The following is an 18,037-nucleotide window of genomic DNA, read 5'->3' on the forward strand; positions in this document are numbered from 1 at the left end:
CCAAAAAACATTCAATATATGTATGTTTAACTATATTAACCTATGGCAGGCTAGAAGAGACAAGCTGCATACCAACTGGTTGCATGCATACTGTAATAAGTCACTAAATGGTGAAATGGTCACCTGTATCCTTCAAGAGATGTCCAGTTGGAGTGCATCCTCTTCTCTTGCCTCACTGCTTCTGCAGAGCTTAGGCCCCAGCTAGATATGCCACTAGAGAAAACATTAGTGCCTAATCCTAATTTGAGGTGTCCATTCCTTTACAATACAGCAAGAGTTAGTCTAAACATTCCACACAAGCAACTATAACTTAAACCCCAAAGGCCACTCTTGTTAGAGTAAAGCCACTTCAAGCAGGGACTATTTGAAGCAGGTAAGTGGTGAAGGAAGGTGGTGCTTAACACTTTCCTCACCTAGCGCATTACAACTCCCTCCAGCCTAAGAAGTTCCTGTCCTTGCAGCCATGGAAACCTGGAATTCCATGGAGAGAAGTAGCTGGGAGGGGAGAAGCAGAAAATCAGCAGACAAGGAAAAAGTTAAGCACATTGTAGTGAACTACATCTGGTTTCTCACTCTGTATATGCTCAGAGGAAAAAAGGGAAAGTCACATCATACATAAACTGAATTGGTTCTTGGAGATGGAGACCACATAGGATCTGGGCGTACAGAGAAAGAGAAAGACACACTCAGAAAGTTCAATGGGCTTTATTATAGAAAGTTGCTCATCAGAATAAAATTCAAACAGGTCATCCAAATTAAACAGGTTTCCCATTCGAGGTGTAGTGCAATGTGCCTAGCTATCACGTGTGTGCAATCAGTAATTACAGCTGTCTAACGAATCCTAATAAAACATTTAGAGAGAACAGAGAGAGAAGAAAGAAGGGAGGGCTTAGGAAAGGGATGGCAGTGATTAGTAGGGAGGAGGGAAGGGGGAGCAGGCTGAGCTGTGCATTGAATAGGCATCTCACCAGGTTCATGAAGAAGGCTTCAGAGGACTTGTTCGTTGTTGGGGCTTGGGAACGATGCAAGCTTCAAGCAGTCAGGTAGGCAGGTGCTCAGAGCAAGGCAGAGAGAGAGAGAGAGAAAGAGAGCACCATGGCTGGGTAGACTTGACTTCTCACTGCGCAGCAGAGGTCACAGACAATCCCTGTCCATGGAAAGAATTCCTGCTTTTGCCCCATGGCTTGAACAGCGAACTCTGGGATCGCTCTTGAGCAAAGATCTGCTGGCTGGGCAAAGCTTGCTGATTTGCCATGTCCAGAGTCCCCTTTTTATAGCAGCCAGATCCTATAGACCTGCACTAGGAGTTATTTCAAGATAGCAGTTTCAGTCATGGATCTCAAAAGTGTCAGTCACTCTTATCATAAAACTTCCCTCTCATGACAAAACTGTTTCTTTGTTAGACTTCAGTTCCGAGCAGCATCCTCTGCAGACTGTCTTTTTGTTGTCAGGAAGCAATTTGTTCCTCTGTTTGTTCTCCAGACAGCTGCATTTCTTAATTTGTTGGTCTGTCTTTGCTTAAGAGGCAGGCTCCTAGCGCCTATTGCTCTAAAGAGTGTTAAAAAGTCAAAAGGGGTTGTTTAAGAAGGAAGAAGCTAAGCTATATGTGTGAGACAGCAATCAAATTACTTCTTGTGTACATCTACTTAGTGTTTAATTATAAAGAATGTTCAAAGTTACAGCAGAAGGGTACATGGTTGAGGCTAGTTAATCAATGCATTTGACTAAGGCAAAACAATATAGGTGACATCAACATGATAAGCATTCTGTCAGAGGAAGTGATTAGGTTCCAGCTTGTCTCCTAGGAGTAGGGATGTGCACAAAACCGGTTCGCCCGGTTCGGTTTGGATTCGAACTGGGTTCGAACCAGGAGGGGGTGGTTCGGTTTTGGTTTTGTTCGAACCACCCCCTGGTTCGGTTCGAATTTGGACCAGTTAGGACACCCAAAAATTGGTAGGATGGTAGCTGGCACCCAGAGGTACCTGTCACCCAAACCCCAAAGCAATCGGACACTCATACGATTTTTTATGAATTTTTGAAAATTATTTTTATTTTTTTCTCATACGATATAATGGGACTCCAACCAGCCCATTATTGCTTATTGTGGAGCACCCATGGGTGCCAACAACCATGCAAACCCCAAAGCAATAAGACACCCCTATGATTTTTTATGAATATTTGAAATATTTTTAATTATTTTTCTCATAGAGTATAATGGGACCTGAACCAGTCCATATCCCCTATTGTGGAGCACCTAGGGGCACAAAAGTGGGGTGGGTGGTAGACAGACAGGGGTGCCTACCACTCACAAAACCCCAAGGCAATTGGACACTCCTCTGATTATTGGTGAATTGTTAAAGTATTTTTGAATTCCTCATAGAGAATAATTAGGATTGCAGCAAATGTATAGCTTCACGTCGGGGGGAAAGGGGTGTCGTAGAGTGGAGTGTGGTGGGTGGTAGTTCCTAGGGTGGGCAAGGAAGCTATCAGAATTATTTGAAAGGAATTGGGCAAAGGGCTGATTTTTAAGTGATTTTTGAAGTTTACGCGTCTTTATGTTTTTTCTCCATAAAGAAGCATGGAGGTGTCAGCAAATGTATAGCTTCACATCGGGGGCAAAGGGTTGGCCTAGAGCAGTGTGGGGTTGGTGGTAGTGCCAGGTAGGGGCAAGGAAGCTACCTGAATTTTTTCAAAGGATTTGGGCAGAGGGCTGATTTTTGGTGAATTGTTGAAGTTTACGCGTCTTTAAGGTTTTTCCTCATAAGGTATAATCATAATGGAGCTTTCAGCAGCCCCATAAGTGCACTTGGGGGGTGCTGGGGTGGCCCAGAGCGAGTGGTGATGTAGTGCACATAGGGTGCCAACCACCCCCATGGGTTTCTAACCCATGGGCTACTTGGTTCTGTTGTTTCTGAGGTGTTCTGAGTGTGGATTCTATGATAGCAAATGAGATTTTCAACGAGACAGCATGAATCCACTCACTCTCATTTGCTGTCATAGAATCTATACTCAGAACACCTCAGAAAAAACAGAACCAAGTACCTCATGGGTTAGAAACCACCACTCGCTCTGGGCCACCCATTGTTCACGGGAGTGCCCATCTTGCCATCTCGTCCCCTTTCTCTATAGATTGCCAGGAGCAGGGAGAGCAAGGGACAGAGTGGGGCGTGGGAGCATGCCCCTGTGTGACTTTGCCATTTGACAGGCTAATAAGCTTGGGCAACGGCTTTGTTGGATCGGAGACAGGGGTTGGGCAAGTGCTTGGAGAGGCAGTCAGCGAGAAGCATCGTCTGCACCACTATCACTATGATTATGGTTCCAGAAAGTGAACAAAACCGCGATTATGGAGCCATCTTAACTCAGATGTAATGCTGCCACCAAAAAACCTCAGGTTACAGCGGCAAAACTCACTTCAAACTAAAGGTTCAGATTGGAGTTTGGTGAGGCAAACCTCAGGTCACTTTTGCTGTGAAACCATGGTTGTATGTTTTTGGATGTAATGGAGTTCTAATCTCTGCCCCGTTTAACTGTTGTTTCATGTTACATGTGAATACAGCCATAGTTAATAACACATCTTTCTTACAGTCAAAGTCTAATAGCCTATGCTCCCACAAACAAATAATACTAATGGCCTACATACCTGTAGTAATTGGAGTTACACCTATGGACAACTAATACTTGTAGGCATCTAATGTCTGCAAACAACTGTGGGGAACATAAAGTTCTTTGTCTGTACCCAGGCTTTTTCACCTGAAATGGAAAAATAAACCATGAAAGGTATGCTGAATATAAGGCACTATTTTATTGCTTGATAGGATATGGGTTTCAAACCAAAATACAATGCATTAAAACAACAACAAAACAAAAACAAAACACAGGGGAATCTGTGTCCCAAAATAAAACACAAATAAACTTCAGTACATCAATTCCATATCACAGTTCAGTTTCCTATTATAATTCTTATTTTCTTGCTAACACACTCAGACATTAAATAATAGCTTAGCTTAACTACTAAACATATCAAATTAATTATGTTGCTAGATTAATCTTACCTTCTTGAGGACTATGTCCATGTCCAGGATTGATAAGTAACTTCCTGGGGCATGGAGTAGAAATATTTTAAGCCCCTGTATCAGATCTTGAATTTTTCTTTTTGGGGCTATCCCATCCTATTTTCAATATCTACAAGGAGGCATCAAAGATGTGACTCTGAGTTCTTGGCAGACATGAGTACTTGCAATATAGAAAGTCATCCAACATGGTGGTATGTAAGAGTGAACTGCAAATTTTCAAATACAGCTCTTTTAAATAAATGTTTGAAGTAGAATTATAAATCTAATATGGACATTATTGATTTTAGTTCAAAATAATCCATAATCTAAGTATTATCTTAATAACACAAAGTAAATGGAATAAGGTTGTTATCCCAATTGAGATTTGCATCCTTATGTACTAATTCTGTGTTTTACATGGCATGACATTACATCAGTTACACAAAAAATATTATGTGAAGTCTTTTGATAGATTTTCTTGTGCTAATGTTTACCATCAGTGCCCATTTGCTGCTGGTTCAGAACAGTTTATACTTCCATTTAAATACTGGACAAGAACATTTAGGGAAAGAAGACCATATGGTCCACTTAAGCTGAAAAGCCTTAAAAGCAATAATATGATTTATCATTACTTAAATCCAGTTAGTAACCGCACCTCTGCAGCCTGCAAAACATATCTAGAATTTGTACCCATGCTTGGCTTTATGTTTGTTTGACATATACAGCTTTTGTTTTATATATCTGTGTGATTCTGACACATATAATATTGTAGTAATAAGCGTAGGGTATGTTTCCTTATTTAGCAAATCAATGTTCTATTTTAATTGGTTTATTTGAACCTATCTGTTCTGTTCCTTCACAGATGTTACTTCTCTCTTGAAAATCTCTAATATATCTTTGATTTTCTATATGACTCAGAGACCAAACCAGTCCACCTTTTTGTAGTTCACTATTCCTAACCGCAGAATTCTAATTCTTAGAACTCTTAGGCAGAATTCTTAGGCCACCTTCAGACATCACAGGAAACCCGAGGCAAACCCACCTCAGGTTAGCCCTCCATTATGTCAGAATTATCAGAACTGTGGTTCTAAGACCCAATTGCAGTTCCAATTTCTCTCCCAGGCCACCAGGTGAACCCTAAGTTTGAAGTAAGGGACACTTACCTAACCGAGGGCCCAGAGGCTTCAATGTATCATCTGGTTTGTGCAAGATGGGTAGGAAGCTCCTCTGTCTCTGCAATTCAATTGGTTGCCACAGCTTTCCTTTCTACATCGAGGAAGTCTGTACAGCCAGTTCCACCCTCTTTGCAGTCTCTCAAACTGCAGTTTGTTATTGTCCGGGATCGTGCCGGGGGACTGGAGGCAAACTGCGGGTCTGTTGAACCCGCAGTTATATGTAATGCTTGAAGGTACCCTTAGTTTCTGTTGCACCCTTAGTTTATTCAGCCCCAACATTAAAAAATGCTCTTAATCCTGTTTAAATTAGAACAGCAGTTTAGACTGAATGTTTTAATTCAAATTTAAAAAGTGAAAATGTTAACAGCTTTGCTTTTATTTGAAAGCTTTTGAACATATTTGAAATATTTTATTTGAAAGCTTTATTTGAAAATAGCACCTTTGGAGTGATATTTTGGATATAAAAATGGATATTATTATTATTATTATTATTAGTAGTAGTAGTAGTAGTAGTAGCATAGTCAGTGCTCAAATGCCAGGCTGGCCCTTGGGTGTCCAACTTTTTGTGATGGCCTCCTTAACCACTGTTTTTAGAAGGCTACATCATTCATCTAAAATTTCTAATTTTAATGCCTTTTTCTAAAGGCCCCCTACACTGTTCCTTATAATTCAAGCTCTGATAGCACTAAAACTGTCTCAATCCCTTTTAGCTGCTCCAAACACATAACAAGTTATGTTATATATACATAATGTTTAAAAAAAAGTCTGTCTGATAAAAATGTTCCTGTTTAGGAGCTCTTGTAAAATCTCATTGTAGCTGATACGTATTTAATCCCTACCTGTATACATATGTATAAGTAGCCCTATACTCTTGGGATCATGACTGACCCAAAGGGGTACTAAAATACCTTTTTGTACCTAACCTGTCTCACTTTATACTCAGTATATTCTTCTAAAACCTGGACTAAATTGTTCTGTGACGTTTCAGCAATTTCTCCCACTGAGCCCTTTTAATTTGATGATTAGGGTCAGCTAGACCCCAATTACAGTGAGGATGGGGGTGGAAACCAAAGCACTGTACAGCTAATGTGTTGAAATCTAAACTACTCAAAACAAACACCAAAACAACAACAACAACAAGCCCCAGTGAGGCACTCCCTTGGCGTGGTTGTGGGGCTTGCATGCTCTGAGGAAAGTGAGAGCTATGCCAGAGGTCCAACCATACTGGACAGGTCTCACCAGAGGAGCCAGATGAAGAGTGCCTCTCTCATCAACAATATGGTGAGATGTAACTTTAATAAATCTATACTGGATCGGTCGTCACCCGGTTCAACAAGCACCGCGCCAGGTGCTGGAGTCCCTGGACATCTGGTGGCAAGTGGGCTACAGGACTCAGGATCTTCAGTTGAGCAACCAGGGCTGGAGACTACAGGGTTACTGGAAGAAACGTCACTTAACCGGAAAAAATATATGAAAAATGCTAACAAGGAAATAATGATCTGCTATTACAAGTCTAGTCCAACTAAAAGAGGTTATTTAAAAAGAATGTACCAGATTTGGAAAGAGAAGCATCCAGATACAGAAATAACAGAACAAAGGCTAGCAGACCAGAGAAGATTCATAATAAGAACTAAAGTATTCACAGAAGTTCAGCTGGAAGAACTGCAAAGAGCAACACAGGCTTAAGATATGGAAGAAGAATTACCACCAACTGAAGAGGCTGCTCAGGCGCAGGTGGAGGAGGTGTTGGAAATAACAGTGCAGCAACAATAACAACACAAGAGCTCAGATATAAGATCAGTGGACCTGTAGAAAAAGAAAGTAGTACATCACCTAAATGGAAGATTAGATTAGAAAATAAAATCACTAGGCTTAGATCAGATGCTAGTAAATTGAAAGATATGAAAGACAAGAAGCTGAAGAATGAAAACACCAAACAGTATCTGATCCAAAAATACCACCTAGATTCAAGGAAAATTAGAGAAGTCCTGGTAATAATAAAGTAGCAAATAACAGCAGTGTCAAAGAAGATTAGTGTCAAAGCCAGAATTACACAACACAGGCAGAATCTCCAATTCCAGTCGAATCAGAGACGTTTCTACCAAAGCATAGAAGGAGAAACTGCAAGAAACGTAGAAACACCAAATAAAGAAGAAACAGTGAAATTCTGGTGGAAATTATGGGACAATCCAATAGATTATAATGAAAAAGCAAGCTGGGTGAAAGAGGTCGAAAAATGTAACCAACAAATGCAAGATCTAATAATAACACCAGAATTAATAAGTGAAAGAGCAAAGAAAATAAAAAATTGGACTGCACCAGGTGATGATGAACTGCATGGCTTTTGGCTTAAACACTTAACAAGCCTTCATAAACAGCTATCAAAACAGTTCAATCACATTTTGCAAGGAGGTGATATTGAACAATGGCTAACAATTGGGAAAACTCATCTCATAATGAAAGACCAAGCAAAAGGTGCAGTTCTAAGTAATTATAGACCAATAAACTGCCTGCCAACCATGTTCAAATTATTAACTGGAATAATAGCAGATGAAGTGATGCAACACTTATTAACTAACAAACAGCTTCCAGTTGAACAGAAAGGAAATTGCCCGAACAACAGAGGCACAAAAGAGCAGCAACATGATTTTAGAAAATTGCAAGAGAAAAAAAACAAATCTAAGTGTTGCATGGACAATGTTCATAAGCACATGCACTTCTTGAGGTGGCAACAGGAGCAGGGCAACCTCATTAGAGCGCTGGGATGGCAACATTGGAAGGGGAGTGATACCTGGGGTCAAGTTTAAAAGGCAGCCCCAGGAATTCTTGAATGGCTAAGATTTATTTTTTGTGCAGAGTTGTTGGGAAAGGGGGCCCTTTAGGAAACATGTGTGATCACTAGGCTTACTCATAAGAAGGACCAGGCAGCAGGATCAGCATTGCCTTCAGTGACAGGGGGAATTACTTCTCTGTGATGACGATGGATGCTGTTCCTCAGGGTACTGCTCACTCATGAGAGTGAAAGGCCATGGAAATACCCCTTCACAACTCATGAAAAGAACCATTTGTGAGGACAGGGGTGTTGGGCAGAATCACTAATAATGTGTGACGGCATCCCTCCTCCCATGGACTGCTCTCTCATGAGAGTGTCAGGCCATGGAGACATGCATGGGGGCCGGACGGCAGATGCTGCCCAGCCAGGTTGCTTTAAACAAGCAAGCCATGGGGATGGGTACCCTGGCAACAGCTCTCCCTGTCTCGGTGACTGCTGCAAAGAAGCTGTCAAACTGTGCCTTCTGCCACCCCATCCGCCCATTTGAACATGTCTATCTTAGCTTTTGCCTGGAACAGTGACTCCACTCTCCTGGGGTCACTGGGGATCACGGCCCCCCCTCCTGCAATTACCTGCAGAAGAAGAACTGCATGAGGCACAACACCAGTCCGAACCCAGGAAATTTGAATGAGAGTAAAGATCTGTCCCTGGGCCCGGTGCTTTCCCAGTCTTACGACCCAGCTACACCCAGAAACATAGAGCTTCAAAATCTTCTTTGGGTGTGTTAAAGGCTTCCATGGAGATTGGGGGTGGGGGTAATGGTGAGAAAGTTCTATAATTGACCAGCGAGAACAGGGGTCCCACACAAGCAGAGCCCCCATTTTTGTGTTAGCTCAACTCATGGGTGAACAGTCCAATGGAAGACCGAAGGCTGGCAAGTCTAAGGTCCTTCCCAGTGGTCCCTCTAATTTTCTTCATCTGTGTGCAGAGTGAATTTTGTTCTGGGCGGCAGTATCAAGGCAGTAGGTGTGCACCTGCATTCAGAATGGGGCCTTCCAGATTCAACCTGAACAGGATCTAAAATGAACTAAGCGGATATCAAAAAATTTGTGAGCGTGCAGAGAACACTGGTACTCCTCAGTAGATAGACCTTCTCATAAGAGTACTCCCGCAAAATCCCACCCACCTACCCGGAATTGTGCTTGTGTGAGACTGTTTTGTTTCGGGACTTTTATGAAAACAACAGTGCAATTGCTGTCAGAACAGAAGAAGGGCTTGAATGGCATGGCATTTATAGAGATTTAAATGCCCTTTCCCTGCTGAGTGTGGGCAGACCATTCCGAAAAGGTATGATCGTGCTCGGCATGCCCCCCTGAAGATGGTGGCCAATGGCTGCTGCCCTGGAGATGTGCTGATGCCTTGCCCACAATCTGGCAATGTGAGTGCTATGGAACTTGCTGGGATGAGGCCTCAGCAGACCAGGAAGAGGGCGGAGCTCACCTTTTCTGAGAACGGAGGCTTCCAGACAAACGTTTGCAAATGCAAACGGTTATAAAAATTAACCACAGGTTCAGCAATTTCCAGTTTCGCATTACATCTAAAATGTAGCCTATGTTTCATTTCATCAACATGAACTGTCAGCCCACAAAGGTTGTATGTTAAGGGGAAATTACTGTAATTCCAGAAGCACCAGATCATGCTGAGAATGCTTCATGCAGCATCCCTTGGTAAAGTTTAATTGTTTAATTATAAACCGCCCAGAGACGCAAGTTTTGGGCGGTATAGAAATGTAATTAATAAAATAATAAATAAAAGTACAGATGAAAGTGCTGGTCAGAAGGTATGAGTTTTGACTTGGCATGGACAATAACATAGAAAAGGTCATGAGCAAGCGCAGCAGCTCAGTTACTTGCCATAATGCATTTGATTTGTAGCCATTTTGGAAGGGCGGTATACAAATCAAATAAATAAATAATAATAGTAATAAATAAAATTTAGGGTTCCTGCATTCCCCTGAGAAGTGACTGAGAAACCTGCTTACACATCCACATTGACTTCACTGAGTCATTTTAGGGTAAAGCTTTTTGAGTTGTCATGGATTTTTATTCAAAATGCTTCAGCATAATCATTATTCCATCCCTAGCATCAACTGCTGCCATAATAGTTCTCCATCAACTGTTTGCATCTCATGAAGTGCCAGATACAATTGTTTCAGACAATAACAGGGAGTTAACCGCTGGAGTGTTCCAAGACTTTGTCAACTGCAATCTCATTAGGATTATCACCATTGCACCTTGCAGACCTCAGGCTAATGGGAAAGCTGAGTGAATGGTACAAACTACAAAAGATATACTGAAGAAAAAATGTTCAGGGGATTGAGCAATAAAATTAACAAGATTCATGTTTGTACAAAATGTTGCTCTATAGCAGGTCTATCCAGTTAAGCTGCTTATGGGCCATCATCAGCACATTTAGATCATGTCCATTGATAACATTGTGCATGTTTTTTTTAAACTTTTAATTACATTTGTATTTTTATATTCAATTTTAAATTGTATTGTGTAGTTTTTAACGTTTTAAATGTTGTGTAAACCGCCTTGAGATTATTTTAATGAAAGGTGGTATAAAAATTTAACAGTAAATAAATAAAATAAATGTCCACCCTGATCTTGCAAGAGGCCTTGAGGAAGAAGTAGGAGCTGTACTCTGCTTTGGCATCCAAAATGCTATGTACCTTCTATCCACAGGAATTGCTATTGGCTTGAAATTATGGAGCTGGCCACAGTAGGTTCCTACAATTCTGGAGATCACAGGACAGACAGTTCTGGAGATGCCATGTTTCCTGACTGCATGGCCATCTTCTGCTCTTTATGTGAAGCTTCTCCAATGACTGGCTCATTCAGACATGGTCTCATTTAAAAAGTGCCACTTTGTCCCCACCAACATGAGCTCATCTCTGCCATCCCTGGAAAGCAACAACACTATTGATTTCTATTCTGAAGAGTTTAACGCATTCTCTGTCAAGCTGGCTGCCAGGTGAAATCCTGTGGGAAGACCACAATGGATGTAGTGCCCATCATAGATGATTGAGGGAAGCAGATGTTAAGTACTGTTTGCAAGCCCAGAAGGCCTAAGGATGAGACAGGATATTGACATAGGGGAAATTATAAGGGGGGAAATGATCTTGAAACAGCAAAGATTGGAGAAATAATGGCAGCAAACAGGACTAAACAAATGTGAACATTCCTGCATATTATGCAGTTTTCAGGAAATATTCACCCACCCACCTTGAAAAAGAACTTCTTTTCACCCAAACATAAAAACTGGCGAACACTCAGCTTAGTCCTTTTTTCAAGGCTATTGGAAAAGCATTAAGCATAGACTTAACTCTTTCTTGGGAAACAATGGGACTTTAAAGTGTCTGGACTTCCTCTAATATATTTTCTTATTTATTTTTCTTTTAAATTATCTTCTCTATCCTAATTTATTGATTGATTTGATTTGATTTGATTTGATTTGATTTGATTTGTATACTGTCCTTCCAAAATAGCTCAGGGCAGTTTACAATTAAAACAAACCACTAAAGCAGTAAAGAGCTAAAACAAATTAAAAACAATATAACAACAATTAACAATTTAAAAACATTTTAAAACAACAATTAAACAATTACAGTGATTAAAAGCCCCAAAATCAGGTTAGAATATTAAAACCGATTGTAAAACTATGGAAAGCCAGGCCATACAAATACATTTTAAGGGCTCTCCTGAAGGCTAATAGAGAATTCAAATTGAGGATTTCCGCAGGGAGCGCGTTCCACAGCCCCGGAGCAGCTATAGAGAAGGCCCGCCTCTGAGTCACCACCAGACAAGCTGGTGGTAACTGGAGACGAACCTCCTCAGATGACCTTAATGTGCGGTGGGGATCACGCAGAAGAAGGCGCTCTCTAAGGTAACTTGGGCCTAAGCTGTTCAGGGCTTTAAAGGTAATCACCAGCACTTTGTATTTTGCCCGGAAACATATCAGCAGCCAGTGCAATTGTTTCAAAATAGGCATAATATGGTCTCTCTGGGTTACCCCAGAGACCAATCTGGCTGCCGCATTCTGAACTAATTGAAGTTTCCGAACTATGTACAAAGGCAGCCTCTCGTATAGCGCATTGCAATAGTCAAGCCGGGAGGTTACCAGCTGGTGCACCACTGTTTTGAGGTCATCCTCCTCAAGGAATGGGCGCAGCTGTAGAATCAGCCAAAGCTGATAGAAAGCACTCCTGGCCGTGGCCTCCACCTGAGAAACGAGGGTGAGGCCTGGGTCCAGGAGTACTCCCAAGCTGCGCACCTGCTCCTTCTGGGGGAGTGTAACCCCATCCAGCACAGGAAGATCTAACTCACCCCTCAGATTCTGAGCCCCCACAATGAGCACCTCTGTCTTGCTTGGATTCAGCTTCAATTTGTTATCTCTCATCCAGCCCATTACTACCTGTAAGCAGGCATTTAGAGAATGAGTGCCATTTCCTGAAGAAGGAAGGGAGAAGTAGATTTGGGTGCCATCAGCATACTGATAACACCCAGCACCAAATCTCCTGATGACCTCACCCAGCGGTTTTATGTAGATATTGAAAAGCATTGGTGACAGAATGGAGCCCTGAGGGACTCCATATAACAGCTCCTGCTTTGAGGAGTGACTGTCACCAAGCTCCACCATCTGAGTCTTTTAAATAATTTAAGAAGATAATATAGACAAATTGTTTCTAAAAAATTGTGTGAAAGTAAGTGAGACTTATTTCCTAAAATGCAGCCAAAGGGATGGAACTTAAGAATGAGTTGTGCAAATGTTCCATAGTACTGGGGGCGATTTTTGCAGCCCTTTATGACCCACTAAAATCTGCTGGTTGAGGGGCCTTGGTGAAAATTACTCCTCCTCCCACCCACTCATCCCCCACCCCTGGTTGCAACAGGCCTTTTTTTGATGATGGGACATACAAGTCATTCTTAGGAGCAAGCTCAAAGTGTACTAATTTAAAAATATACTCTTTGGATCTTTGGACATTCAATATATTTCAATAGCAACAATATAAAGAGAATAAAAAATAGATTTCTACCTATGCAAACTTCTTGAACTTTAAAATGCTTCCAACTCTGAATTAAATGTCTTTAATTAACTTTACTGGCTGACATACAGAGCAAGGAAGCACTGGTGCAGTGAGAGGAGCAGGCTAGCAGCACTTCCCAATTAACTGGTGCGCCAGGCAAGGGGCAATTTTTGCCAATCTCCCCTTCCCCAGGAAGCCCTCAGTACCATCCAAAAATCTGTTCCTGGGGTTGGGCAGCCCTTGAGGATATATTTTTGGATGGCACACAGAACATGCTGGGGAAGAGGAGGGTGTCAACAATTGGTGCTTCCCCACTGTACCAGTGCAGTTAGTTGGGAAGTGTTAGCCTGCTCCATGCACTGCACTGATGCTTCCCTGCTCTGCAGGCCCATAGCCAGCTGGTGGCATGGTGTGTACCTGCCACACCAAAGAAATTATCTTTCCTCCCCAGCCTCACTGACTGTTTTCACTGCACATTTTATAACCTGTCTCCCCTGACTTCCACAATCCCTCACCAAAAAAAAAAAAAATTGCGGCTGGCTACAGGCCTGCTGCTCTGTATATCAGCCATTATTCCCAGATATTATAAAGTGCAAACAAAGAATGCTGAGTCACATTTTCATATGTTTTAATTTTCATTTTGAATTTTGTATTTTCAACAAAGGAGATGTCGAGGACATGTACATGAACAAACAGGAGTGGGCTAGATGGGAGGCAGGAACCTACCTGCTTCCTCCCACACAACTGGGACCTCCATTTGATTCTGCTACCCACGGGTTCACATGAGCGGCATGGCGGCAAGCCTAGCAGCGACTGGGAGCAGGGATGCAAGCTTGGGCCACCAGGTATCCAACAATGTACTGCGTGAGTTCCACACTGCCGCACCACTCCTCCACCAACATCACTCCATGCCAGCCAGCTCTTTCATAAAGATGGCTGCCAGCAAACTGGAAGCAGCTGCTGGAAGTGTGTTGCTCCAGATGACCAATGAGTGAAGGAAGAGGCATGCACTTGACCTCCTATCTCACTTTAAACTTGGGTAGTCAAACAGGGCTACCCAGGGGAGGAGTGGCAGGATCAGAAACAATCCCAGGGCCCCAGATTACCAGCCCTATCTGGGTAGGACAGGGCTAGCCCAGATAGGGCTGATCATGAGAATGGGCTCATTGTCTAACAGGAAGACAAATTTAAAATCTAAAATGTTCCTTTATTTCATTTTATTTTTTCAACCCAGTCCTGGATACCGAGCACTTCTTGCAACATAATCGTACTGGGAGAGAGTGGGTGAACTCTGTTTCACAATAGTTTGCCTTTGTGCATTAGTCTGTAATTTACTGTCTCTGAGATACAATCTATTTTCCCTGCATTTATCTCAGAGGAGAGCAGGTGACTCCCTAAAAAACCTGGCTGGAGATAAGTTCTGCTTCTTTAAGGAAGGGAATGCACCCTTTATTTCAAGATAATGAGAAGATACCAACTAACTAACTATTCTGTATTTCATTTTGCCCTTGAGTTACTCAGTAGATAATGACAAAACTTTTTTAAAAACACAACTTTTGAATCTGTCAGAGCACTTACAAAAGTTATTCAAAGCTCATGAGTCTGATTTATGTGACTGGGAATCTCATGACATTTATTAGCCTGTCACCCTGTCCATTTTCATTCAAGATTTCATATAGTATGAGAGCCAGTTTAGATGATACCTTCCTGGCCCCTGTGATTAAATGGGGGATACACTGAGCGCACACCTGTCATAATGTCTTTTGCAGATGTCCTGATGCCTTCCTGGTGCATTCCTGTATCAGATGGGTGGGTTCATCTGAATAACCACTCTACACACCGTCCAAATACTAGTTTAAATTAGTGTTTATGCCATGTGTAGAATGGCAGTTTGGTTGAACTGCCCCTGCCCACAACAAAAGAACATGGCAGGAAGGCATCAGGACATCTGGAAAATAAGTCAGGATGGGCATGCTGCAGGCATGGCCCTTCCACGAGGCACGGTGAGACAGTCACCTTAGGCACAGGCATGAGGAGGAGTGCAAGGCTGAGCCCTCCTCACCACAGCCAGTCTTACAGGCTTCCCTGTTGCTCACTGCCACTGTCCTTGCCCTTGCTCACTGCACTGGCGCATGCTATTCATTTTGCCCTTCTTGCCACTCTGAAGTGCACTTCTTCTTTCTGCACTTTCCCCCCTTCTCTCAACATGAGCTAGCAATGCTGCTGCCACCATGAAAGTGCTGAAATAATATGAGAAAAGATACTTACAGAACTGGTTGGATGATACTTTCCCAGCCCATGTGATTTTTAAAAAGGATGCACCAAGAGCATGCCAGGGGTGGTCCAAGACATTCTGCTGCCTGAGATGAAGGACATATATGACACCCTACATCTGCGGGCAGGTGTTCAGGAAACAGGCCATGCTGCTGAGGCAGTGGCGGCCTGTGAGCAATCCCAGCCTATACCATCCAATTGTTGGCATATTATTCAGGTATAAAGTATAAAATTGTGGAGGAAGCTTTTTCCCCCCTCATTCACACTTGTTTGTTCAAAGGAAACAGCATTCCTACTCAACAGGTTGAGACTTCCCCCCACCTTTCATTATTTTTATGCAGACATCAGAATCTGAGGGCAAAAAACTAATTTGAAAAGGAACTGGATCAGAAATAACCCTTGGAGAAATGCCTTTCATACTCTGAGCATGGAAGGATCAGTAATAGGGGCCACATATGGCAGTTTCCTCATTAAAAACAAAATTTAACATTCTATGCATGCTACCCCCAAAAAAGTCTCAGGCTGCTTATAAATAATCCAGAATGTTAGGGAATTTCACAGAGAAAGTAAAACAGAAGACTTCTAATTTTCTTTGCCCAAACACAGGCTGCCATACAAGTTGTATTTCTGAATTCCACTGAAGGCTGCAAACTCTCCAGGCTTTTAGCCCAAGGGCAGGCAAGTGCCTTGGACAGAAGGCAGACAAGCCAGTCAGCAGGCTGGAGGCAGAAGTCTGGAGGCTGCAATCAGACAGGTAAAGCCAAAGGCTGAAGGCTGGTAGTCTGGTAGCATAGAGGGTGGCCTGGTAAGATCCCTCAGCAAGAGTTATCCAAACTGAGGAAAGGCAGCAGCTGTGTGGGCCTTATATCAACCAGTGGCCCTGGACTGGCTCTTTGGTGTCACCACTTCTCAGGAGGATTATGGGCTGTGAAGTAAATGTGTTGCTGAAACGAGCTGTTATCCCCTCTCTTGACCAGCTGTCCTGATAATGCAGGGAGCCAATGTCTGATCCTCAGGGCTCCTGGTTTAGGCCTGGCAGGATCTTACAATGTAGAAATGAGCTTACAACTAAACTGAGCTAAGCTTATTATTATGCAAAGCGATGTTCATTACAGATGCATTTGTGACTGTAACACAGCTGACATTAGGTATCTCGGATTTAAAAGCATTCTATGTTGTGATTTCTTGGTGCTTTACAACCTTGGTAGGATGTAAGTTCACCAAGAACACACATATTAGCCCTATTCACATGTTATATTCAACACTCAAGAGACCTGGCACACAACCACCTACCAGCTGCATGAGCACGCCAAGTTCACACTCTGGTGCAACTCACATCTGCAAGTAATAGAACGGTCCATTTTCTGGCAATAATGGGCACACAACCACATTTACAGCCTTAACCAACTGATAATAGCATAGTAAATGTCCCTTTCTTTATCTGAATTGCAAACAAATTAACACTTTAACTTGTTTTAAGCAATGGCAGAAGGATATAACTAAGTTTGTTTGGCAGGGGAAAAGACCAAGAATTAATTTTAAGAATCTAACAGATGCAAAGGAAAGAGGTGGTCTTACCTTGCCAGACTTAAGGTTGTATTTTGATGCTGTTTGTTTGACATGGTTAAAAGAATGGATAACGTTAAGAAACCCTAGAATTCTTGATTTAGAAGGATTTGACAGAAGGTTTGGATGGCATGCGTATTTGTGGTATGAAAAAAGTAAAATACATAAAGATTTTTTGAACCACTATGTGAGAAGGAGTTTAGTGAGGGTGTGGTTAAAATACAAAAATTGGTTTGAACCTAAAACTCCATTATGGGTATCTCCGATTGAAGCATTATCACGTAAAGAAGTAAATATGCAAATGTGCTGGGGTACCTATAGGGATTTGTTACATTTTCAGGAAAAGGATTGTAAGTTAAAAAGCTTAACTGAAATACAAGATTTGGTTAGAGATTGGTTTCAGTATCATCAGTTAAATGAGATGTATAAGAAGGACCTTAATGTCGGATTTGAGGACCAGACTTCAAATTTCGAGAAGGAATTATGTCAAAATGATGAAAAATTAGTATCTAAAATGTATAAACTGTTGCTTAGGGGTGTGTCCGAACCGGTCCGGCGGCCATTCTAAAGAATGGCCGAACTGCCGGACCGGGTCGGCCCTGGCTGGTCCGGGTCCGGGTGGGGGGTATTGCTTTAAGGGCAGGGAGGGCTTACTTACCCCTCCCGCCTGTTTGCCCCCTCCAGCACCCGTATTCAACAGAATAACGGGGCGCTGGAAACCAGCCGCCCCCACCGCCGCCCCCCCCCGCCGCGGGCAGATTTGGCCAAAAACTCAAGGTACAAATGCCGCCGCCGTCACCCACCAGCCCTCCCTCCCTCCCAGCTGCCCGCCCGCCCGCCCGAGTCCTCGCCCGATCTCTTTGAAAAAAACGAGAGGAGCTAGCGAACAAAGCTCTGTAGGAAAGAATACGGGCGCTGGAGGGGGCAAACAGGCAGGAGGGGTAAGTAAGCCCTCCCCACCCTTAAAGTAAGGCCCCCCTTCGGTGCCGGTCCAGACTGCTCCGGACCGTGCACATCCCTACTGTTGCTTTTGGAGGAGACAAGAGAGGAAGTGGTTAAAACGACTATGATAAAATGGGCTCAAGATGCGGGGCGTAATATAGAAATG

The 18,037-nt window shown here is 42.6% G+C and overlaps 1 long non-coding RNA gene across 1 annotated transcript in view; it reads left to right on the forward strand.

Annotated features, from left to right (window-relative positions):
• The window catches only part of LOC128349003 (uncharacterized), a 41,978-nt gene extending 24,433 nt beyond the window's left edge, over positions 1-17,545 (forward strand). Inside the window, exons 2-3 of the long non-coding RNA XR_008318482.1 lie at positions 13,754-13,934; positions 15,970-17,545. This is a non-coding gene — a long non-coding RNA (uncharacterized LOC128349003). The remainder of the gene's footprint in view (positions 1-13,753; positions 13,935-15,969) is intronic.
• The last annotated feature ends 492 nt before the right edge of the window (positions 17,546-18,037 follow it).

This window comes from Hemicordylus capensis, chromosome 3 (genome assembly GCF_027244095.1).
Source record: "Hemicordylus capensis ecotype Gifberg chromosome 3, rHemCap1.1.pri, whole genome shotgun sequence".
NCBI classification, from domain to species: Eukaryota; Metazoa; Chordata; class Lepidosauria; order Squamata; family Cordylidae; genus Hemicordylus; species Hemicordylus capensis.